The sequence below is a fragment of the Petaurus breviceps genome, unplaced genomic scaffold (assembly GCF_028583685.1).
Source record: "Petaurus breviceps papuanus isolate PSGF00001 unplaced genomic scaffold, PetGlider_PUasm1.0 173, whole genome shotgun sequence".
Lineage (NCBI taxonomy): Eukaryota > Metazoa > Chordata > Mammalia > Diprotodontia > Petauridae > Petaurus > Petaurus breviceps.
Window position 1 is genome coordinate 25691438 of NW_027185759.1, and position 27191 is coordinate 25718628.

Genomic DNA, 27191 nt, shown 5'->3' on the forward strand with positions numbered 1-27191 from the left:
GTAGATAACTTTGGTATCTTTGATGTCTAACAAGCTCTAAGCATGCCACAGTGCAGGTTTCCATTGCCTTTCTGGTCACTGGAATACATTGTTCTCATCCACCCATTCTGCTGGAGAAAGTCTTCACATTCTTAGGATCGACCCCCACCAACTCAACTCATCAATGAGTTTGAGGCTCCTCAGTTACCCTTGACCTGGCTCAGTCCATCAGTTGAAACAGTTTACTGCAGTATAGCGTTGTGCATGCTACAGTTTCTTGGGACCACAAGTGATAGTCGAGTGGCAGTTGGACATCAAAGGCAGATAAACAGCAGTTTTCCCTGAAGATCCATATACTCCAGCATGCACTACATAAATGTTAATTCTCTTATTCTCATCTGAAATTCTAGTGAAAAAGCATCTTTCCTTGGAGGAAAGACTGAAATATTGTGTAATTGTAATGAAGAAGTTGGTCTCAGAAAATACATGGGTAAATGTACCTTCTCTTTGAAGAGTTGGGGGCTAAAAGTATAGAATATTGCATATATTGCTGAATTTGGTTGATCTGTTGGGTAGGTTTGTTGAATTGCTTTTTTTTCTAGCTTTCTTTTTTCCTATTAAATATTACGAAGCTGGGTGTTCTGGGGAGGGGAGGGAGAAGGCACATGTTTAGAAATAAAGGTGATATAAAAACAAAAGCTATATGAATACATTTATAAATAAAAATTAAATTAACATTCAAAAATCATTTTCCCTAAGACCAAAATTTCTCCACCAATCCACCCAAAGAACATGAACCAATGCAATGGAGAAGAGGATGGCTTCCTCTTCAGCCTAAATTTGAAAGTGTTCTATTTGTCGATTTGGGCCAGGCTTAGTTGATTAGCATTGTCATGCTATTTACTTCTCTTGAAGCATAGAAAGTTCATCAAACACGGAGCTTGCACCTGTTTTTTTCTTTTTTTTTTTTGGTCAATCAAACACAATCAATAGCAATAAGCCGTGGATAAAATTGCTAGCCTTTCCTGCTTGAAAAATGAGTGATATACTCCTACCAAGGAACTGTTGGTTATGTTTATATAGGATTTAAAATATGAATGTGATAAGGGTGTGTCACCTTGCCAGACAACTTGGAATGGCATCTCTCCCTTTGGATAAACTAGGAGAATGCTTTGAGTAAAACCATGAATTATGTAGGGGAAATGTCAAAGAATAGATTATACATGGACATTCAGCAAGTACTTCCTGTCTGCCAACCTGAAGGTGAAATATGTGTTCTTTGAGTGTTTTTAGAGTCATTCAAAAAATCTGTCTCTTTTGGCTAATTCTTTGTCACTCAAAGTCTTTGATTTCACTCTGGTGTTGTGTCAACATCCAACAAGAGGATGCAGGCATAAGAAGAAAGTACATTCCAGACATGGGGTACCATTTATGCAAAAGCATGGAGGTGAGAGATAGATTGCTGTGCATTGGGAATAGAAGAATGGCTTCTCTGGCCAGAAGAACTATAATAGAATATGCTTGAAGGAAGAAAACCTATTACTAGAATCCTAGATGGCAATCAGACAATGGGAGGAGATTAAATGCCAGATTTAGGAGTTTGCATCTTATCCTAGAGGCATGAGGAGGCCATTCAAGTTTTTTTGAATATAGGCTGGCTGGTCCCATGGACAGATCTTTGTTTTAGAACTGTCAGCTTGGCTGCTGTGTAGATGGGGAGACAGATTACAGTCTCAATGAGGAGGTTATTAGAAGAGTCCCAGGTGAGAAGTGATGAGGACATGAGCTAGGTTGGTGGTTGTGTTGGTGGGAAAAGGGGAGAAATCTGATGGAGTGATTTTGAAAGCCCTTTGAATTGTATCAATCTATGACCCCGTCTACTATAAGTCCATCACACCAGAGCTAGGATAATAAGTTAGGGGATAATGTATTTGAATACTATTTGTGTCTCTCATCTGATGAACCACAGTCAGTAAGACTGAAACTTGACTCTAGCTTAGTGCTGTTATTTTGGTCCTCTTTGAGAATAAAGGACAACAATCAACCAATTAACCACTTGTCCCATCTTACTGAATTCACTCTTATCCCCTAGGCTTCCTTGATTCCTTAGGTATGATGTAGGAAACCTGAGTGTCTAATTTCCTTAAAAAATCAATTAAAGAATAGAAAGTTACATGGGAAAAGTATCAGTTTAAGTGCTATTCTATGTCTGGAGCCTTTGCTGAATCTGGCATTTGGTTGTCTGACAAATTGATTGTTCATAGTTAACAGTAGTCATCATTGTCAAATGCAATGTTAAGTAAGGATGCTTGCCACCATTGCCATGCTATCTTTCTCAAAATTAATGTGTATTCTCTTTTGTAGTTGACTCCAGGTATGTGAAGAAATGATGTAAAAAATGTTCTGAGTCATATGTTAATAAAGGCCATAATTATTTGCCAATTGATTGATGGACTAGTTTGAAAATGTCATAAATATCTGAAAATATTCCTCTATAAAGGTCAAGTTTGGGGCTAGACTGGGGACCTTGTGTTTTTTTTTATCATATATTGTCTCTATTATGCTTTAACATGTCACCTTATTCTAGTTAGACTATTTCACAAAACATTTGAGTGTATGCCTAGGTGACTGGGCAATCTTGCTTCATTTTGACAAGTGGAAATATATTTTGAATATATTTAATCATGTTGTTCTTGTAAATTAAGTGAATGCTTTTGGAGATTTGGAGATTACACTTTGGATTATAGATTTAGATCTGGAAAGAGGTATTAGAGATTATATAGATGAATCACTTTATTTCACATATTATGAAACTAAAGGTCAGAGGGTAGAGTGATTTGCTAAATATCCCATAGACAGATGTGCCACAGGCAAGATTTGAACCCCGTTTCTAGGATTCTAAGATGCCCATTCTTGTCACTCTACATTACTATCTCTCTTTGAGGTTTTAGTCTTTCCCTGAAGAGTTGGCTTTTCCAATTCAGGGTGAAAGATATTGTTACTGCTTTTATTCATTACAATACAGAAATTACAAACATCCTTTTGGAGAATAAACTAAGGGAGAGAATGGGGCTAAAAGTTTTACATAAAGTGGTATAAAACACAAAAACATGTAGTAAGTTCCTCAAACCTGTTTGCCTCAGTTGCCTCATCTATAAAATGAAGTGAAGGAAATGACGAATCATTGCAGTATCTTTGCCTAGAAAAACTCAAATGGGGTCACAAAGAGTTGTATAAAACTAAAAAATTACTGAATTAGGCGCAGCTAGGGGGCACAGTGAATAGAGCACTGACCCTGGCATCAGGAGGACCTGAGTTCAAATTTGACCTTAGACACTTAAAACAAAAACAAACCAAGTGACTTGAGCAAGTCACTTAACTGCAAATGCCCCTCCAAAAAGCAAAAAAAAAAGTCTGAATGACAGCAACAACAGGAATAAGTACTAAGGCTGATTCAAGCTCTAACATTCTTAAGTATATGGACTTTGGGATAAAATACTCATGAATTATTTCCATTTCTTAAGCTTTTCCCCATCTTCAAATCTTTAATTATATCATTTAGCTACCCATGCTCAATAAATGATTAAATAGTGGGGGAGGGAACAGGGAGTAAAAGCAAGTGAAAGATACAGAGAGTGAGAGAGACAGGGTGAGAGAAAGAGAGAGTGAGACAGAGAGAAAGAGATTGATTTCAGCACCCTCCATTCAATACTTCTCATAGATTGATTGGGATAGGTATAGAACAATGAAGATATGGATTGAATTCCCAGGCTCTGAGAACTTATATTTGTCTTTTTTACTATGTAATGTTATTAACTTTATCAAAGTAACATTGTTCTTTTAATTGAAATTGTGTCAGGAATCATATAAAGCAGGGGCTCTTAAAATACTGAGTTTTTGTGTGTGTGGGTATGTGTGGTGATGGATGCCAATGGTGGTTAGTGACGGTTGTTCTTTTTGGGTTTTAGCTTTCCATTTTTAAGTACCTAAATACTGTTATTTAAATGAGATTTTTTTTCTCAATAAGAATTTAATCTCTGGGCTAGAGGGAGGTCAGGAGAGTAGATCCCCAGCAGCTGTGGTGCTTTCCAGAATTATCAAACCATAAATGACAAAGACAAAGTCAGAGAGGTCAGTGAACTGGTTACAGGCCATAAAGGAACTTAAGAAGGATTTTGAAAACCAAATAAGAGAAGTGGAGGAAAAATTGGGAAGAGAAATTAAAATGATGCAAGAAAATCATGAAAAGAGAGTCAATAACCTGAGTGAAGAAAATAACACCTTAAAAAATAGACTAACTCAAATGGCAAAAGAGGCTCAAAAAGCCAATGAGGAGAAGAATGCCTTAAAAAGCCAAATTTTCCAGATGGAAAAAGAATCTCAAAAGCTCATTTGAAGAGAATAATTCCTTAAGAAGTAGATTGGAGAAAATGGAAGCCTGTGACTTTATGAGAAATCAAGATACTATAAAACAGATACAAACAAATGAAAAAAGTAGAAGGCAATGTGAAAGATCTCATTGGTAAAACCACTGACCTGGAAAATAGATGCAGGAGAGATAATTTAAAAATTATTGGACTACCTGAAAGCCATGATCAAAAAAAGAACCTAGAAATCATCCTTCAAGAAATTCTCAAGGAAAATTACCCTGATGTTTTAGAACCAGAGGGCAAAATAGAGGTTGAAAGAATTCACCAATAACCTCTTGAAAAAGATCCCAAAAAGAAAATTTCTAGGAATATTATAGCCAGGTACCAGAGTTCCCAGATCAAGAAGAAAATATTACAAACAGCCAAGAAGAATCAATTTGAATATTGTGGAAACACAATCAGGATAACACAAGATCTAGTAGCTTCTACATTAAAGGATCAAAGGGCTTGGAATATGATATTCTGGAGGTCAAAGGAGCTGAGATTAAAACCAAGAATCACCTACCCAGAAAAACTGAGTATCATGTTTCAGGGGAAAATATGCTCATTCAATGGAATAGAGGACTTTCAAGCTTTCTTGATGAAAAAACCAGAGTTGAATAGAAAATTTGATGTTCAGATACAAGAAGCAACAGAAGCATGAGAAGGTAAAGAGGGAAAAGAAATCATAAGGAGCTTATCAAAGTTGAACTATTTACATTCCTATATGGAAAAATGATAATGTTAACTTGTGAAACTTTTCTCAATATGAGAATAGTTCAAGGGAATAGAAATGAATACACACACACAAACACACACACACACACATATATATACTCATATACACATATATGTCTATATAGGAGGGTATATGGGTATATGAATACATATGTTAGTGTGTGTATATATGTATGTATGTATGTGTGTGTGTGTGTGTATGGAGAGAGACAGAATGGGGTAAACTATCTCATATAGAAGAGATAAGGGAAAACTGTTACAACGTAGGGGAAGAACAGGAAGGCAAAAGGAAAAGGGCCAACCTTACTCTCAATGAATTTGACTCAGGTAGGGAATGACATACACACTAATAAGGTATCTCACCCTACAAGAGAGTAGGAGGGAAGGGGATGAGAGGGGGAATCATGGAGGGGAGGGCTAGTTGGGGGGGAGGGAAGTTGGAAGCACACACTTTTGAAAAATTAAAAATGAAATGTTTAAATATACATATATAAATATATTATATATCATATATAATAATATATATTATATGTGTATGTATGTGTGTATATATAGATATATATATATTTTTTTTTTACATGCAGCTAGTAAATAAGATATACAGGCACTGGGTTATAGAGTTCCATCTTGCCTTACTTGAAAGTTGGAGGAGGAATGGGGGAATATATGGGAGAGAACAGATTGGGGGAGGTAGTATACAGCGGGCTTGCTCTTTTGGGGTGGTGGGTAGGGGAAAGACAGGGAGAAAATTTGCAACTCAAAATCTTTAGGAAATGAATGATGTAAACTAAAACTAAACATAAAATTTAATTTAAAAAAGATTTGGTAGAAATAGAAGACTTTCAATTCTACAAAAATAGGAATTTTATCTGAAATTTCATTGATATAGAGACCCTTCAACCAAAACAGGTCAGCACCTTCTTTGCAATTTATAGTCCTTTGAAAGTTGTCTAAGAAACTGAGGGGTTAAGTGCCTTGCAAACAGCCATACAGTCAATATATGTTGGAGATAGAACTTGAACCTCAGCTTTCTTAACCACTTGAAATAAGGGCATCAGCTGTATGATTTCCCAGATACAAATTTAGTGCTTTCTCTTCCTGTCAGTTCTGGGCCCAATTAATGATCTCTCTGTTACATATAATCAAAATATATATATATATATACTGAGAGACTAAAAAAAAGAATTTAATATCTTTTCCAGGACATGAAAAATTCAAGAAACATAAAATGTAACTTCTTTATAGATTGCTTCTTCAACAAAATCAGACACTATCTTGCATTCCCAACTGATGGACTTTCCTCAAATCAAGACGTTAATTACTCTACTTTGGTCATATATTTATGATATCAAAAAAGTAAAATCAAAATGTAAAATGTGGAAGGTGTTTTAGGGGTCCTGTAATAAATAATTACTGCTACTGTTATTACAACTATTGAGATGGCTACTGCTGCTGCTGCTTCTACTATTGTTACTTCTATTACCACTTATATAGAGACTACTATGTACCAGGCAGCATGCTATGTGATTTAGAAATAATATCTCATTTGATCTTCACAACAACCTTTGGAGATAGGGTTATTATCATCTACACTTTATAGCTGAAGAAACAGAGACAAATGAAGCTCATGTGACTTGCCCAAGGACAAACAGATACTATGTGTCTGAGGCTGGATTTGTGTCCAGGTCTTCCTGACTCCAAACCCAGTGTGCTATTCACTCTACTATCCAGTTGCCCCTTGTCCAAATTTTACCCATAAAAATAATCCTTTTCAATAACATCTCAGACAAGTAGTCATCTGGTCAATGGCCAGCAGCTTCCAGTGTTAGTAGAAAGCAAAGTACCCTTTCTTCCCTGGCAGCCCATTCCACTTAGTGCCAGATTTAATTCTTAGGGAATTGCCTTTTTGTCCCTTAACTTTGAAGATGATTTGTCCATCTACAATTCCCAGAAATTGCTTCTAGTTCTGTCTTCAAGAACAACAAGAAAAAGTACAATTGTCTTTTTTTTCCTTACTTTTCGCTTGGAATACTTCAAAGATAATTATCATCTCTTTGTCTCCTCCACTTGATGAGTTCTCTTTCTCCACTTTGAGAAGGGGTCATGTGTGGAAATCCTTCATTTTTTTTCAAATTTGCTTCTGACTCTCTGGACTTAGCCACGCCCTGATCCTGGTTTTTCCTCTGCCCCCAACTTTTCAGTTCTAATTTATGCATTGATTTCTCTCATTAGAATGTAATCTCCTGAGGGCAAGGATTTACTTTCTTTTTGCTTTCATTTTACCCCCAGTTTTTAGTACCATGTCTGATAAATAGTAATTACTTAACAATACTTGTTGATTGAGTAACTGCTCTCTTCTGAACTAATTCTTCTCTTTGATAGATTTAATATCTCTATTTATTCAACTAATTTTTTATTCAAAGTGTCTTAACCTTTCTTGCAAATGTACCTCTTTGGCAAAACCTATGAAACCCTTCTCAGAAACTGTTTTTGTTTTTGTTTTTAACTCAATCAACTGTTAAGCTCCTAATATGTTCCAGACACTGGGCTAAAAACACTAAAGATACAAAGAAACACAAAAGAGTCCCTGCCCTGAAGGAGTTTGCATTTGAACAGATAATTCAATAAATGTTCATTTTCAGTTAAGGAATAGCAGAAAATAAAGAGAGGCTTTGTTTCTCATTCAAGTACATGGAAAAACTGACATCAGTCTATGCACTCAAGTTAAATCCCCCTGACATAAAAAGAAATGAAAGTACAAAAATCATACATTGACTGGCACATAATATTTCTCTAAGTGACTGTCAGAATTTCACAAATACTACTGCTTGGAACTAAAAGGCACCTTAGAAATTACTTTTTTCCAACTCCTTTGTTTTACATTCAAGGAAACTGAGGCTCACTGAGTTTAAGTGATTTGTCTGATGTCATAGTAAGTAAGCATCCAAGGTAAAATGTAAACCCAAATCCTGTGATTTCATAGCAAAAACTCTTTCAACTATACCAGATTATTTCCATGCATCCATCTATCCATTTATCTATCTACCCATCAATCTATCATCTACTTACTTTCATGTTGGTTGATTAATGTTTTGATTTCAATGATGTTTCTTTGTGATGGCATTCTTAAAATTCTAATAGTTGTCAGTGAAATTTTATGATCTGTTCTTCAAGCTTTACTTTACAAATGTTATTTTTCTGTGATTGTCAATGACATTTCCTAGATGCACAAGGCTATGATAGGTGCTTAAGAAATTATATTTGCCCCTGAACTTCAAACATTGTTTAGTGGCTTAGTGTTAGTTTAGGTGAATGAGGAAGAGAATTTTTAATAGGATTATAAAATTTCTGTATTAATAAGGAGACTGTCACTGAATGCAAAATTATAATCATTGAAAGATGACATTGTCTAAAGCTGCCTCTTTCATCCATAAAAAATATACTGAAAGTTGAAAAAAATAGAATATATTTTTATGTAACCAAGGATTATAAAAATTCATAGGAATGTTGTAGACAAGAATTCATATGGGAGTTCTCTTTGTATGAAAAGAGCACTGAAACCACTTGCAGGGCATGGATACATTACACCTTCATCTCTGAAGGGGAAAACAAAACAAGAAAAAAATCCCTACAAATCAGCTAGATTCCAGCAGTGACTTGTATAAACCATAAGACTGTGCACATCAGAACTGCCATGAAAACCCAAGATATACAATGACCCTCTGAAATCAAAACATCCACATGAAAATAGGTTTTCCCTAAATTGAGGAGAGGGGCATCACATACTAGATTTTTTTTTTTAAATCAAGCATTAATGTACTTAACAAGCTTGTATATTTTATAAACGGACAATTGTTTTCTACTTGAAAGCAATGTTGTCTTTATTTGTAATATGTGCTCAATAGTACAGCCTTCCTACCCAAAATTAATGTGATTTTCCTATCTCTGTGATTTTTACATGGGCTGTTTCCCGTGCCTTTAGTGTTATTGCATCTTGTTACCTCTGGTTCTTTTCAAGGCTCAGTTCCTATACCCTACAGTCAAATATACTTCATAGTAAAATCAGGATCAAATTACAAGAACTTTGAATTGTGAGTAACTTGGAAATCATGAATGGATAAAGATGCTCAGGGATGATTTCTTACTTCAGTCTTTCTTCAAAGTCTGACCTATCATTGCCTCAGGATGTTTGGGGTTATAGACAAAGAGAACTTTGTCTGTCCTATATTTCAAAATGTTTTGTGACTCAGGGAGAGGTTTTTTTGGTTGTTGGTGGTTTATTTCCTGATCTGTTGCATTACTTCTTAAATAGCTCAGATTCCTCATTGTGCTAAAATCTGTAACACCCTTGAAGGTTTATAGGAAGTTGTGTTTTCTAAAACATTCTGATTTTCAATATGAAGGGGAAATAGTAACAATAATAATAACAACAAAAACCTTTGGTCATCAAAGAGTGGTGGGAGTGCAATTACATACAAGTAATCAATTTATTACTTGTCCTCTAATGTTGCATTTTAAAGAGCATATGTTTCCAGATTTGAAATTTTGGGTGATGAGCTTACACTTCCAATTTCGAGAATTACAATGAGGGCATATCATAACACTCACATTATTATTTGCCATCTTTAAAGGCCTGATATTTGCTTATTTCTCATTGCAAGAAAGTGACCCAAAGAAGATTAATGACCCCAGCAGAAAGACAGTGATCAAGCAGTAGATGGTATAGATGGAGCTACAGAAAAAAAAAGAGTAGATGGTCTATGACAAGTTGGTCATTACCAGGAATGTAAAACCATTCCCTCATGGCTTCTGAACGCTTTGATGGATGGCAGCAACACCCTTTCTTCATGCTCCCTGGAAGGAGCATCTAATTTGGGGAAAGCAATTTTGTAGGGGAGAAATTACTTTTAAAATAGTGATAAAATACTGTCTTCAGCTCCCAGGAAAGTCATTTTATGCCATTGTGTGCAGAGTAGTGATGCCAGTTCTCAAATACTCTGATTATGGATGATCTCTCTGCAACATTGAATGATGAACTGCTGTTTGTAGATTGTGTGGAAATGGTGATTGTGGAAGATCTGATGGGCAGAGCCTGGGGCAGCAATGAAACTGGAAAAACTGTCACCCAAGAAATCTCCCACTGGAGCCTCAGTGCCCTTGACATTGATCAGTCAACAAAAATATATCATTCATTCTCTTAAACTTAATTTTAGGCAAAGGGTAGGAGGAGGAAACTTGTAGGCATCATCTGCTGTTTTTTTTTCTGAACAGAATTAGCAAGATTTTTCTTTGTTTGTTTGTTTTATGGTATCTAACGATTTTTATTTCTAAATTCTCCATGACCAATTTATTTCTTTACAGGCACTGTGGCTGCAGGGGGTGTAGGGTTCATGTTCAATGGTTTATTATAACTTTAGCAGTGATGTTTTATTTATAAGTCAAACAATCCTCCTGTCAGTTTAACTGCTCTTTCTCAGAAGGCATCCTCTCAGTCTGGCTCAGCAATAACCCCTCATAATGGCAGAACAGATAAAGCCTATCCTGACAATGCCAGTGACAGAAAAGCTCCCTTGGATCAGTCTATTTGGAAACTCAATGACCGTCACCTTTTTATCAAGTAAGGTCATGAGGTTTTTATGCGAAATGGTTGTTTTCTGGGGAGTATCAGTGGAAGCAAAAAATTTACCCTGTCATGTTTTCAAGAAGAACTGGGCTGGCCATTGTTATTAGGGCTTTGTGGGAGTGTAGATATTGACCGTGACTCCAGGGATCTCAGTAGTAGACATATTGACTGGGGATCACATAGGAAAAAAAAACAAAAAACTAAGAACTACTGCTTTTTCGAAGTGAGGAATAGTGGATGGAAGTTGTAAAGAAGTAGCTCATGGCTCAATGTTGCAAGAATGGAATGGAAGGCAAGGCAAGACAAGAGAAGAAAAGACAAGGCAAGAAAAGGGAAAGTGAGACAAGATGAGATAAAGAAAAGAAAGTCAAGGCAAAAGAAGGGAAAATAATACAAAGGAAGTGAAAAAGAAAAAAAAAAAGGGGAAGGAAGGGAAAAAAAAAAAAAGGAAGAGAAAAAAAAAAAAAAAAGGGGGGGGGGAGTAATGAAACACTCCATAACAAGTAGAGATGTCTAAAAGTGAAATGGGCCATCTGGCTACCTTAGGGAGAAAAATATTTATCTGCTTTGGAGACTTTGAAGCAGAAGCTTTCTAATCTCTTACTGGTTATTTTATAGAGGGTCCTAATGTTTAGGTATTAGTTGGACTAAATGACCTTTCAGACCTATTCTACTCTAAGGTTCTGCTGAGCTTACTTCTCCTCATATGGAAAATGTGGTAGAAGTCTCACTAAAATTTTTGAAAGATATAATCTGTTCACATTAAGCTCAGTGAGCATAGGAACTATGTTCTTATTTCTTTGCATATTCCAAATTTTTTAGTCTTGTGCATAATAGATGATCAATAAATACTTGTGAACTTAATTAATACACTGTTGTTTTTTTGTCCTTTGTTCTTAAAGAAGACCATGACATCAGGAAGGTAATGCCATGACTTGCAAGTGAATTAGATTTAAGTCAGGGAGAGCTATACAAAGTCATCGGCCTCATTCTCTCCTCCTTCTGGGTCCAGAAGGAAGATACAGATCAGGATGACTGGAGATGGCCTGAATATAGTAGGAGACCTTGGCCTTTTAAAGTTTTAAAAGTTTTTAAATTTTAAAATTTTAAATTTTAAAAGTTTTCTTTAAAACTTTTAAAGTTTTAAAGAAGTCTTTCTCAGGTTTCAGTTTGACTAAGCCAACTCCCATTCTGTGATTAAGGGTAGGTAAGAAATGAAGCAAAGAATGGCCTCTTTTATTAGTTAAAAAAATCAATCTTAGAGGGGAAAACCCTGGGGTTTCTGGCCCAAACGGAGAAAATTGCTGTTTACAATCACTCTGAGTCATCAGGGCCCAAACACTGTCCAAGTAAGACTTGGGCTAGGACCTATTGTTGCCTATTCAAAAAGAGTCAGACTGATCTGGGTTTAAGGCATAGTCCTTAAGAAAGAAATATGACCCACGAATCCAAAAGTAAACCCCAAGATAGCTATTGAGGTTTCAAAGATCAAAATTTATATTTCTTTGGGCAGAGCACCTGCAAGTAAGGTATGATGCCCTATGTGGACAGAGCGAGAGGAAGAAGGGAAAGAAGTAGAGAGAGAAGGAAGGAAGGAAGGAAGGAAGGAAGGAAGGAAGGAAGGAAGGAAGGAAGGAGGGAGGGAGCTATGTTGCCCAACTACAACTGGGCAATTTGTTCCCAAGTGAGGTACCTTCTACTGCTCACAGGTTGTTCTATGTCCTTCATTCTGGAAGAGGACCGTGACATCAGGAAGATGGTTCAATGACTTGCAAGTGAATTAAATTTAATAACTAGTGAACAAATGAATGAATGGAATCAAAGAATGCCATCTGGATGGCATTTCTGATGTCAAAACTCAGAGAATTACAGACTTTAAAAGATGAAAGGTCCCTCTTCAGCCACCTACAGTAATATGTTTGACATTCAGCCTTAAGGTGAAGAAGAAAAAGGCAGAAGAAATGTGCAATGTCCCACGTTAGCCCATTTAATTTAGTGAGAGATCAAATTGTTAGGAAGTTTTCCTCATATCAAGCTAAAATTGACCTTTTTTTTTAATTTCAAAGGATTGCTCCTGGCTCCACCCCATGGAGCTAAACACAAGAAGCCTATTACCTATTCTCCATAATAGCCATTCAAATGCAAAGAGTGATTTTGCCAGCTCTGAATTTTCTTTTGTCCAGACTAAGCGTATCATGAGGAAATATATCAAAGACATAATAAAGAGATATACAGATTTTTGAAATATGACTTCATTTGTATTCTTCCCGATTCACATGTTTCTAGACAAACCAAATTGCTCCCTTTACCTGGGAAACTGATGATGGAACATATCTCTGAACTCTCAACACTGAAATAGGTGACTATGCTTATATGTTTTTCATATATATACACACATATACACCTATACAGACATGTGTGTGTTTTGTGTGTGTATGTGTGTATGTATGTATGTATATATATGTGTGTGTGTGTGTGTGTGTATATATGTGTATATATATTCCACATTATCTCATATTCTGTTAAGTTTATCCCAATGGGGTTGTGCTTATGTCCCAATTCATCTATTCAATTACAAAAAGCACTTATTGAGGGGAGGGACCAAGGATTTGAAGATGGACTCTACCCACCCGCACCTGCAACTGCACCTCCCCTCTTGAGTGCCCTGACGAGGCAGGAACAAAATTCACCTTTCCCCTCATGTCTTTCCGCTAACCCGGCTTCAGACGAGCCTGGGCAACTGGAGAAGAGATTGTAGGTCGTGGAAAGTAATTATTAGGAAGATCGAAGATGAGCTGGGCCTTCCTGACGAGGCTGCTGGAGGCTGTGACCCAGCAGCACTCCACCCTGGTGGGGAACCTCAGGCTTTCCGCGCTGGTTGTTTACCCCCTGGTGCTACGGGCCGTGGGTGGGGAGGCCATTTAGCAGCCAGGTTGCCAGAATGTTTGCTAGGACTCCTTCGCACCCCTCTCCCACCTACGCTTCTGCGTGTTCCAGATCCTCCTGGTCACTGCGCCCACCGTCTTCTCTCTGGGCTATGCCGGGCACCATCTGTCCCCGCGTCAGAGGACCCAGAAGCAAGAGGAGGAAGAGGAGCCCATGATCAAAGAGAAGAATCCCCAGAAATGCCCTGAGGATGGAGCCCACGATGGTCGCAGGAGGATCCGCAGGGATGGGCTCCTGGGGGCCTATGTTGGGCAGTTGCTGGTGCGATCTGTCTCAGAGGTGGTCTTTCTGCTGGGCCAGTACCTGCTCTATGGACTGGAAGTGTCTCCCTCCTATGTCTGCCAGCGCAGCCCTTGCCCCCACACCGTGGGCTGCTTTGTATCTCGTCCCACAGAGAAGACCATCTTCCTGCTGGTCATGTATGCAGTCATATGGCCTCTGCCTCCTGCTCAGCCTGATTGAGTTGCTGCACCTTGGCCTGGGAAGCATGAAGAATGGAGGATACAGCTCTGCCCCACCTCCCCATTCCAAGGGTCTCAAGTTGTAGCTGGAGCAAATGCAGGAGCAGCTGCATCTGGTCCAGAAGCAAATGGACATGGCATTGCATCTGGACACACCTCTGGCAACAGCGCCTTACTGTTCCGGTGGGCCTCCAATCAACAATATCTCGACTCAATAAAACCGGCACAACCAAGCCCAGAAAGAGACCCGGCTCTCCAAGACAGAGCTGTGACCTACAGGGGATGTTTCCTATTCGACGGCATTTGCAGCACCACACATGATGAGGAGAAATGAGAGCTTTGGGATCCACAGGATCAAGGACCTGAGAATCTCCACCCATAAAAGCTTTATATTTTAAAGTAATTTTTGTACCCTTTGAGATATATGTATGTATATGTATACATATGTATATGTGGACACACATAATGTATCCACACATAGCTACAAGGAAGGTGGAGGATAGACCATCAAGGCCTGTAATTCTCCTTAGAGATCATTCTCTTCACCCTCTTTCTCATGCTCTTCCACCTCCCCTCCCCCAAATCCCAGAACAATGACTTTACTGGACAATGAACCTGGAAACTTGAAACCTAGATACTTGAAACTTTGATCATCTCAGGGACTTAGCCTCCAAACGTGGTGCCAACTGGCATTGAAGCCTGATTTTTTTTTTTTTTTACCAGTACTTACTTTGTTCTGTCAAAAAAAAAGCACTTATTTTATGGAGCAACAGTGGGAGGGCAGCTTGATCCAGGATCATTTCTGTTTTAATTTCATAGAAAAAAAGATAAGAATGAGATAAATAACGGTGGCAACAACACACAAAAGCTACTGTGGTGTAGTTTGCTAGCGTGGCCTTGCAATGTATCTGAAACTACTAGCTGTAGGAACAGAGGTGGTCCAGAATCATCTCCAATTGGTTTGTGAGAGTAGACTGTTACATCTTCAATATGATCATTTACACATCAAAAACTGGCCATTGCTCCAAACTGAGACTTTATTTACTATTTTGCTGAGTGTCTACACTTAAGAAAATGTTAATAATGTGTGCTGAACTAAAAATGTACGTGTACATTTTTCCCCTTGAGATTGTAAATGTTACATCTTTATCAGCACACCCTGTATTTTTCTATAAACATTGTTTGAATTCAACAATAATATTGCGAAGGACTCAGGAAAGGAAGTCACTAGACTAGAGGTTTGGTGACTGACTGCAGGATGATGATGATGATGATGATGCTAATGACTGGCATTTCTGTAGTACTTGAGGGGTGCAAAGTGTTTTATACCCATTATTCTAATTTGAACCTCACAAAAAACCGCTGCATATGTCTATAAGCAAATTATTTAACAGCTCAATTCTGTCTCTTTTCCAGAAGAATTCAGAGGTGAGTCAGTGCCTTTACCATCAGTCAGACATCAAAGAGATTGACTGGGAGAGGTTAGTGCCATGTTCCTGGATGAAAAACTTCAAGGCCATCCTTCTCATTGACCATAACCAATGAGTGATGGCAGACATTAAGATTTTGGCATTACCTGGGTCTATTCTCTCTTTGACCTTGCTACTTCATTGCTAATCCTTTCTTGGGTTTTTGGGCTACCAGTTTTGTCTCCACTCTCATATACCTTATTCTTTTCCAGAATGGCTATAGTATATTGTCATCCTCTTTGTCCCTTGCCCTTCTCTGACTATGCATTCCAACCTGTTATTCATGTCCTGCTGGAGACAGCCTAGTGATCAATGAGGGCTACACGAAGGAGGTGGCTTGCGGCATAAGGAATGTTGGATTTAAAGGCACAGGCCTGTGTTTTGAATTCTGCTGGATTTCTCCCTACCTCTTTAGGTCAAGTTCCTTTCCCTTTCTATGCCTCAGTTTTCTTATCTTTAAAATGCAAGTTTTAAACTACATATGCTCTAAATTCCCTTCTAGCTCTGAATCCAAGATTCTATAATTCCCTCTTAAACCATAGGTGGTCTGATAGCATGAGATCTATGGTCATCTCTAACCCCCCTCCTACACCCTAGACCTCATAGTACCAGATATTTTAAGAGCAAATAGCATTTAGTCCAACTCCTTCATTTCATAGATGAAGAAATTGAGGTCCAACCAGAAATAAAGTTACTTGCTTAGCATCTCATTAGCAATATAAAACTCAGGTGTTCTGAACACAAGCCCATGGTTCTTTCTAATCCACTGAACCTCTGTTGGTGCCATGGGGATTTGTTGCCAAATTATAGTGATGGTAATGGTTGTGTAGACAAATTGGAAACTGAGAAACTGGAGAGCAATTCATTTGCATATACAAAGTACCAGGAGTCTGAGATTTCAATTTCAGATATATTTTCTCTCCTTGCCTAGCCCATTTTCAGTTCATCAAACTGATACTTTCACTTCTATCTTTTTTGGTAAATATAAATTGTGTATTTTTGTTTTAAGTCTCAGAATCATTAAGCACTACAATCTCTTAAGAATTGGAAATTAAAACTGCACAAAGGGAAATGAAGAAGCATATGATGGGTGCAAGCAGGTTGTAATGGATGATATATGAAGAAATAAGAAAGAGAACTTAAGGAAAGGATGTCAACAAAGTCTAGTAAAATTGAAAAAGATGACCTGGGCACATGGTCAAAGTGATTGTCAATGGACAATGTATGTTTTCCATTGGCATTTTTGTGATATCAAGAAAAAAGCAAGAGAGGTCTCTGACATATTATTAGGGGTGGGGGTAGATTCTCCTCTTGTAGACTTAAAGGAAGACTATTAACAAGACTTATGAAAGGACAGGCAACTCTGGTTGCTGACTATCTATATCATTGGGGGGAATATCCACATTGAACAAATTACAAACTCATTTGTTTGTTTCAGTAGGGAGAAAATAAAAAATATAATCACACAGTGTGTACTATAATATTTTTTCTGGTTTTAAAGACTTAAATTTATGTCATACTTTTACATATGTATTCATATGCACATACATATACTTATGTGTATGTGTATCTCTCCTCTCTCTCCCTCTGTCTCTTTCTCTCTCTCTCTCTCTCTCTCTCAAGCCAAGTTGAAGTGGTTAGATATTTTTGAGGTAATATAATTTCCAAGGCTTTGGGTAAGGCTGCTTAATAATAGAATTGTTATAGGTGAAGTCATGCTAAATCCTATAATAAGATTGTACTGCATATGAATTGTTTTGTTTAATCCATTAATTTGCTCCCAAATTTCCAAAAATACATTTATACAATGTAATTCTCTTGAAAAAAATAAGAATACAGTCTTTTTTCTTAAAAGGCATATAAGCAACTAAGTGTACATGTATTTGTGTGGCTATGTGTGTGTGTGTGTATATATATCTATATATATCTATGTATCTCTCTCTATATATATATACACATATATATCCATATAGAGAGAGACAGACAGACAGAAAGACATTCGGACAGAGACAGAGAGAGAAAGACAGAGAGAGACAGAGAGACAAAGAGACAGAGAGAGATAGGAACATATATACACCCACGAAGTGTGTCCTAGGTGCAACTGAGATTTTTACCTATGTATTTTTATTTATATACACACATTTCTGTGTATCCATGTACACATATAGACCTATACATGTGTTATCTGTGAATGTATGTGTGTATGCATATATGTAGATGTGTGTGTGTGTGAATTTGTGCATGTTCAAAATATGTGCATAACTGTACTTGGTGAAGTTCATGGGAACAATCTATAGAACCAACTAAGGCTCTTAACATTTTTTCAGCATATTTGAAAACCTTCCAGGTCAAGCTGTTAAAAAAATGGAAATATAGCATCTTACAAAGTAGAGGAAAAATGAAATTATTCATAATAATAACAATAATTTATCTAAAATTATAAATTGCTTTATAGTTTTAAAAAATCTGTTATAAATATTATTCAATTTTACAACCAAAAAACAGCTAAGAAATATTTGCTAATATTATTCCTATTTTGTGGATGATGAAACTGAGGGACAAAAGGTAAGTTACTTGTCCAGAGTCATACAGTCAGTGAGTGTCTGAGGCAGCATTTGAATTCACCACTGAAGCTGCTGTGTGTTCTGAAATGATACAAATAAAGAGACTTTTTTTGGCTTCAGATGATTTATTTCAATATGAATCCTTTGCTATGCTGATATGCATTTACTTAGAACACCCAAAGAAATGGCTGCTGTCTACTCTGAACAGTTTTTATCCATATAGGAGAATAGGTTGATATCCTCTGATAAGCATCAGGACTATTGTGTAAAATGTCATTCTTCAGTTGATTTTGAGATGAATCTGAAGTTTAAACTTTTAATCTGTGTAAATTTATGTCTAGACACTTACAGAAACCCAGCAGTCTCAATACATCACTGTAGTTTCTAAAATTATTTGAACTCACATTCACATTAAAATGTGGAGAAAAAGTTACCATTTGATATGTGTAGAGTTCTCTTTATACTGATGAGCTGCTTCAAAAATCAAAGGAAAATAATAACAGTTATGTACAAGCATTCCCTTTCAAATATAAAGGCCCTAGAATAATGTCAGATACTATTTCTCTTGATTTCTTCCTTCCTGTGATTATTGGAGCAGTCCATGAGTACAAAGAGAGCGTACATGTGTATATCACAGAATAAGCAATTCTGCTTGGTATTCTAGGGTGAATTTTAGTTAAACTCATTCACAAGAAACTTCTAACATGTTTCAAAGGACATAATATAATGTGGGTTGTAACTGTACTGGAGTGACTATAAAAGCAGGTTTGTTGGCCTGAAGAAATCACATTCCCTCTGCTTCTGTTTAGAGTGTATTGAGTGGATCCATTTTGGAAGTGGAGGGATTTAAAGATTTTCTTAAACTCAAGAAAGCTATGGTCTATTGGATAGTAAGTTCTTTTTTAATTTAATTATACTCTACCATTAAAAGGTATTGGCCGACAAAATGTTAATGATGAAAACAATATTATTAGTGAAAATATGAGAATTGGTTCATTGGGCATTCCCTGATAAATTTAATTCCCCTGACATTAGGATATCAAATTACAGGACATAAGAGACAAATAATAAAAACCATTGGATATAAATTTACATTGTCTTCAGATTTGAAGGGATCTGTTTGCATCTTAAAGGTTCTTTAGACTTTTGATTGGTTCAGTTGTACCTTACAAAAGGAAACAGATAATTGGATAAAAAAACAATTGATATTTGAAGGAAAGGATGAGCACTGCTTCTCGAGGAGCTGAAACAAGGGTTGAGTGATTAGAATAAAGTGATAAGACCAGTGATACATTTGAAATGCCTTGCAAATATTATGCAATAAAACTTTGAGCTGATCTGGCTCAATACACGAATGAGGAAGATGCCAGAATTTTTTCCTCCTTCCTTTGAAAGGCTAGAGTACCATGAGGGTTTGAAATTGAAGACATACTCCAGAGGAAGAATGCATTGTTGGGAAAGCTCCATCCACACAAAGACAGGTCTGAAGTGAGATTTCTAGACAGGTTCAAGTGGGATTGGTTCCACATTGTGGGATAATTGACATCCAGGCCTGACTTGCTGACCAAAGTTACTACTTGGTGGTTAGATATTGGGGCTTCTCTTCTCCCTCACCCTGGCTTCCTAATTCTCCTTTCCATTAGCTCTTCCAAGGTCTAGTCTACTGTACTCTGTATAGTCTGGTCCCACATCAATTCCAAAGTCATAGGAACTTAAGGAATAATGGATAATATGCATGTACTTTGCAGAAACTACACACACATATGCACACAAGTACACACACATCAGCTGATAGCCCCCCCCACAAAAAATTCAAAGACTTTGTGGGTACATCACAAAAGGTACATTCTGTGACATTTATTCTCTCCTCCCTTGTATTATGGTTCTTTTTTTTTTTTTTTTTGCTTTTTGGAGGGCAACTGGGGTTAAGTGACTTGCCCAAGGTCACATGGCTAGTTTTTGTGTTAAATCTCCAAGGCCAGATTTGAACTCATGTCCTTCTGACTCCAGGGCTGGTGCTGCCCCCTTGTTATGGTTCTTTATGATGATCTTAACTACTAAATTAGACTGTCCTAGTAGGTGCTTAACAAATGTTGATTGATTGATTCATGAGGTCAAAAATTGTTTTTATTTGTCTTCATATTCCATATATTATCTAGAAAAAGTTTCTTTGGGCAGGGAGTGAATATTATTATTTTTTTAATGAATGAATGATATGACACTTTAGGAAAGGTGAAGTTTAAACAAGTAAAAACTAATGATGTTAACTTTTAAGCTGGTTGTTTTATCAAGTGATTTAATTTTTCATATCAGACAATTCTTCAAATGGAAGGTTTTGTCCCCTAGGATGATGCTGGCAATAATGCATTATGGACTGATATTATAATTGTTTTGTTTAAAGAAGCCACATTATAATCACATTAAGGCACATCAGGGTGTCTAACGTAACAATGGCATGCCCTGCTGTGTCTTATTACTTAAATTGAGATGCAGTTTGGTTTCCCAGTCTACTATTCATTTTTTTTTCCTAGGCAGAGATAAATGATAGTTTATATCAAATGATGTTCATTTATGCAAGGAAAACGTTGATCGATACCATATGAGCTGGACCACCTAAATTTACCCCCCCTCTTCACCATCACATTGACTTTGAAGCAGGGCAAATATATCTGGCCTTTCAAATTCAAAGTTAAGAAAACATATACACTGACTTTTTAAGTGGTGTTATTAATCCACTCTCACATTTTGCCTCTAGAAAGCACAGTTGGTTGATGTCACTACTGTCAAAACTGAGTAGAAAGGGAAGTATGTATCTCCCAGATATCTGAGATTCCAATGAGATCAGGCAGTATTATTAAAAGAAAATGATTTGACTCATAAGGAAAAATTTGCTCTTCAAGATTTCAAGAGATAAAACTCTGCATCTAACCCAGAAATGATTCCAATAATAACAACAAAACAAGTGGACATTAAAAAGAAATAAATTTTACATACTTTTAAAAGTTTATGTAAATGCAATGGCTGAATGAAGTAACTCAAATGCTGTGCCCCACTGTGTTACTACAATCACTGAAGAAGGGGAGCTACTGCTCCTTGCATGAGACCTGATCAGATCAACATTTCAAGAGACTACTACTCATAATCTTCTCTTTCCAACTGCCAGAGGCCATGCTCCTCTGAGCTGGCATTCACCTTGTCTACCTGCTGGCTGCCTTGTTGCCTGCTGGTCTACTAGCTCTGGTTCAAGGTGTAATGATGAAGGGTGGGCAGGGAGGTAGAAATCTCACATTCCCCTGCTTAGAGATGAGCACATGTGCATTTAGTCAAATGGAATATGGACAGAATTTCTCAGTTATTAAAAAATTGGCGATGAACGACTAGAAGCTCAGCTCAGAAGGCAAGGAGACATCTACTTCTGCCCCTCTTCCAAGGTGACTCTGCATGTTGCTTTTGTAACGAAGTACTTGGTTACAAGCCAGTTTGGATTCCACCAGAAAAGTAAGGAATGTGTAAGACAAATATTTAAGCATCATTATCACATTATCACAATATACAATACAATAAACAATGATCACAATATATCCCATATATTATCACATTGTTATTGCAGAGAAGATGAGTTAATCAAAAGCATTTAAGAAATGTTTATTTGGTATTAGACTCACTCCCAGGAACTAGATACAAGTAGAAAAATGTGACAATCACTGTCCTTGATGAGGTTACAATCAAATTTGTGAGAGAATAGACAATATGCACATGCATATACATAGGTGTATAATATAAATGTGAAATATAAAATGCATATAGATTTATAGGTTGGTATATACATATAGACTACTTGCCAGCATATTGACATCAATGTCTATCACTATTGCTATATCTAAATAATGATCTAATATATAGGTAAGAAAAAATGAGATAGAGATAAGAGATAGAAACAGAGAAAGAGAATGAGATGGAGATGGATATATGTAATATAGAATATATTGTGTATTGCTTGCATACATATGCACACATGTATATATACTACATGTACACATACACAGATGCATATGCACAGACATAATGCACACATTTGCACATACATGTGTTCCTATATTAAGCACGTACATGTATGTGTATGTATATGTGTTGGTGTATATACATACATACACATACATACATATACCTACATACATACATACACACATATACAGAGAGAGAGAGAGAAGTAGCATCAGCTGGTAGCCCAATGTTTAGAACTCTGGGGGCCTGGAATCAGGAAGATCTATGTCCAAAATTGGCCTCAGTCACCAACTGTGTGACCCCAGCAAGTTAACTCTCTTTGCCTCATATTCCTTGACTGTAAAATTGGGATAATAATAGTACTTATCTCTCAGGGTTTTTGAGAAAAATCAAATGAGATAATCATTTAAAAGCAGTTACCACAGTGACTGTCACATAGAAAGTGTATATAAATGTTAGCTACTGCTACTACTAGTACTACTACTTTCAGACATAAATATGTACACATTATGTATGTGTTTAGCACGTGAGTAAATTCAAGTTCATGCCAGTATGTGTACATATTTTGCATACGTATGTGTACATGCATGTGTGTTCTTATGTGTGTGCCGACATTCCAGGCATGGAGGCATCTAGTGAAAAGCATTGGGGATGAAACAAGAAATGTCATCCTCCTCCTCCTCCTCCTCCCTGTGTTCATTATCATAGCTAACATTTCTATAGCACTTACTATGTAGCAGGCACTGTGCTAAGCACTTTACAATTATCCTCTTATTTGATCTCACAACAAAGCTGGGATATAGGTGCTATTGTTATCCCATTTTTACAGCTAAGGAAACTGAGGCAAACAAGGGTTAACTGACTTCCCCAGGGTAACACATCTAGTTATCCATAATCTTTCACTTTTTTTCAAATCTGTCTTTGTCAGCTTTTATGTCTTCCACTTTTTGTAACTAAACCGTACAAGAAAAAAAGCAGTCTCTGCTTTCCATCTTCTCACTTTCCTCTTAACCACTTACAGTCTGGTTTTAGTCCTTAGCAATCTATTGAAAGTATTCTCCTCAAAGTTGCCAATGATGTCTTTTTCTTTCTTTTTTTTTTTTTTTTAAAGCAATCGGGGTTAAGAGTAACTTGCTCAAGGTTACATGGCCAGTTATTTCTGGGTGTGGTGCTGAGTATTTGAGCCCAGATTTGATCCAGGTCATCCTGACACTGGAGACGGTGCTCTTACTCGCTGAGCCACCTGGCCACCCCTAAGCAATTGGGGTTAAGTAACTTGCTCAAGGTTACACGGCCAGGTGTTTCTGGGTGGGTGCTAAGTGTCTGAGCCTGGGATTTGATCTCCAGGTCTTCTCAACACTGGAGCCGGTGCTCTTACTCGCTGTGCTACCTGGCTGCCCCTGCCAATGATGTCTTAATTCCTTTTCCTTAATCTTCATTCTCCTTTGCCTATCCACCCTCTTTGACACAGCTGGTCCCTCTCTCCCCCTTGTACTCTCGTCTATTTAGGTTTTCAGAACCCATCTCGTTCCGGACTCTCCTCCTCCCTTTCTGACTTCTTCTCTGACTCTTTTGCCATATTCTTTTGCAGGTAACATCCTTTAATTGTAGGTGTTCCTCAGTGATTTCTCCTGGACCCTATTCTCTTCTTCCTCTGTGCTACTTGGTGATTTTTTTTCTCAGATCTCCCTATCCTGCACCAGTCTATCTGCTGACTTCCGACCTGGCATCTCTAATTGCTTTTCAGGTATGTTGAACTGGATATCCAGCAGACAAGATATGCCCCAAAGGGAACATTGTCTTTTCCTCTAAAACCTCTCCTCTTACCTTCCCTATCATTGTAGAGGGCAACACTACCCTCCCAGTCCTTTAGACTCACAACCTAGGAATCTTCCTTGACTCCCCTCTATCTCTCACTCCCCCCTCAATATCCAAACTGTTGACAAAAACAGTTGTTCTCACCCTGGAAACCTCTCTCAGATATGCCTCCCTTCACTCCTCTAATATTGTATCACCAGTGCAGACCCATATCACCCCAATCATGCATGGATTATTAAATTAGTCTATTGGTAGGTCTTCCTGCCTCAAGTCTCTCCGCACCTTAATCCACCCTCCACTGAGCCTCTGAAGTGATTTCTAAAGTTCAGGTCTAATCATATTACTAGCACTCGCTACTCAATAAACTGATACTTCTTGTTAACTGAGCATCAAGTACAAAATCCTCTCTTTGGCATGCAAAGCCCTTCATAACCTAACCCACTCCTACCTTTCCAGTCTTCAGACTCCTTTTTTATTGATCCAGTGACAATGCCCTCCTGTCTCTTCCACAGATAAGATCCTTTTGATCCAGACCTTTTACTGGCAGCCTCAAATCCCTGGAATGTTCTTCTTCTGTGACTACTGACTTCCTTGCCTTCCTTTAAGCCTCAACTAAAATCCCACCTCCTACAGAAGTACTTTTCCAATTCACCTTCATTCTAGTACCTTTCCTCTGTTAGTTACCCCCTCATTTTCTTGTATACTGCTGGCTTTGTATATTTGTATTTATATGTGTATATTTGTTTGCATGTTGTCTCACCTATTATACTGTAATGTCCTTTAGGCCAGACATTATTTTTTTTTCTTCTATATCCTCAGCACTTAGCACAATTCCCAGCACATAGTAGTAGCTTAATAAATATTAATTGATTGGTTAACATTAAATGTCTGTGGCCAGACTTTATATCACCTTCCCTACTCCAATTAGACCCAGTGTTCTGTCCACTATTGCATCTAACAGTCCCTGTGTCCTATTTGAGGAACTCTCTGTAGGTGAGTATGGCTGGAAGACAGAGTGCATGGAAAGTAATGGCATATATATCAAGTAGAAAGGAAAGGGTCAGGTTGGAAGAACTTTGAGTGCCAGATTTATTTATGTTTGCAATGAACTATAATATGGGAACCAATGGAGTTTCTGGATTACCAGTGTCAGATGACCAGAACTGTATTTCAATTAAGTTGATTTGGTATCCAAGTTGAGTAGGGATTGGATTGATCAGAGTCTTAAGGCAGGGTAACCAAAATATGAAGAGAATAATGATGAAAAATAATAAGATCACTGATTTAGAGTGAGAGGGGCCTTTAAGGCTGTCAAATCCAAGGTCCTCAGATATCAGATGAAAAACTTGAATGTCTCTCAAAATGAAGGAACTGGTCCATCAGGTAGTATATGATCCCCTGATACCAAAGCCACTCTCCTTTCTTTACTAAATAACCTTCTCATGAAATGAAAATCATAGAATGCTGGAACCACAGAAGAAAGACAATTTCAGGTGATTGAAAGGACAGATAGTTTTAAGTCAGTTCCAGTATATCACCAATGATTAGATATATTTGAGAATTGGCATAAAAGCATTGATAATGATAGGACCTGTGTGACTAGGAATGAAGGTGAGCCAGGGATGTGGAAGAATAAAGGAAACAGGCCACACGAGTCCTGCAGGGGTACCTCTGGAATGTTAAAGGAGTAAGAGGAAGCACCCCAGCACATTCCATAGATACACTAGGGATCTTTTACAGAAGGTCATCAGTGAGATTTACCCAATATAAGTAGGGATGAATGGAATGATAGAGGACATAGTACAATGTTTCCAATCCTGACTCCATGAAAGAAGTTCGGGTGTTCATCTGGATAGACCTCTTAAAACTGATGTTTTTTTTTTCTTAGAGGCTTATATTAGTTTTCAAATCAAGCACTTTTAAATCCTTGCTTTTTATGCACTGAGCTCTTACGGTAAGAGAGGTTTAGGTAAATTACAGCAAGGGAGAGTGTCAGAACACAGGAGCAATAAATAATCAGAGAAGCCTGAATTTGTGATGGAGTTAAGAAAGTCAGGATAGATTCCATTTCTTCCATTCCCCTTGGTGTTGTCAGAGACCTGGCATCCAAATAGCATATCAGTCTGTATGAAGTTCATTACACCTGCTAGTTCACTTGTTCTTCATCAGAATTCTGTGAAACAGATGCGATTACCACCCTCACTTTACAGATGAGGAGACTGAGACAGAGATTAAGTGGCTTGCTCAAAGTCACACAACCAGCAAATATTTAAAGGTGGATTTGACATCACTTCTTCTTGATTTGTCTCTATGGCTCCACTTGGTGACACAAGTAAAGCTTCTCCACCATTCTCTTTAGAAGGTTTTTGAAAACCTGGACTTCTGGAATTCTGTGTTCATTAAATTGATAAGTATCTTCCTTGTGCAAGGCACTGAAAAATAATGGAAAAAATAAAGAACAGGTTCTATGAGATTTCAAAGAGTTTGTGGTCTAACAAGTCACCCAAAGTAAGCAAAATGTGAAAGGAATAAAATTTGTTGAAATAACCATCATACAAAATAGAAGACATTAAGTGCAAGAGAGAAAAAATAGTACTATTAAATTGCAAACTGACTGGATTTGACAATTAGGTATCAATGGGAATCTTTCTTTTTCTCTGGAATATGCAAGGTCAGACAAAAAAATATTTCAAATTTAGGGAGACAAAAATTTTGTATAAAAATGACAATGGAAGATTCATGGTGAATATAGGTAGTGCTCAAGAGAAATAAGATACAAAAGTAATTTTTAATCAGACCTATCAATTAAAAAAGCTTCATAAGTATATTCAATATAATTGTTTTCCTTTGTAATTCTGTGTTTCACACATTTATTTAACAACATTCTGAGAAAGGCATCATAGGCTTCAGCAGACTAACAAAGGGGTCCAGGACACACAAAAGTTTAAGAATAGTTTTGCAAAAAGGATCATATTTAGTACAGCATATGACTGAAAAAAGGAAAGAGTCCATAAGTAGAATAATCAGAAATTACATAGAGAAAGGGATCATTTACTTTCTTTTTTTGAAACACCAGTACTTAGCTCAGTACCTATAACACCATTTTTACTTAGTTGATCTATATCAAATGAGTGAATATGACTGACTCCATCAGTCAATGAACATTTATCAAGCCAATG

General features: G+C 37.2%; 1 pseudogene; it reads left to right on the forward strand.

The window, feature by feature from the left end:
- The first annotated feature begins 13539 nt into the window (after window positions 1-13539).
- Window positions 13540-14428, forward strand: LOC138157870 (gap junction gamma-1 protein-like; annotated as a pseudogene).
- The last annotated feature ends 12763 nt before the right edge of the window (window positions 14429-27191 follow it).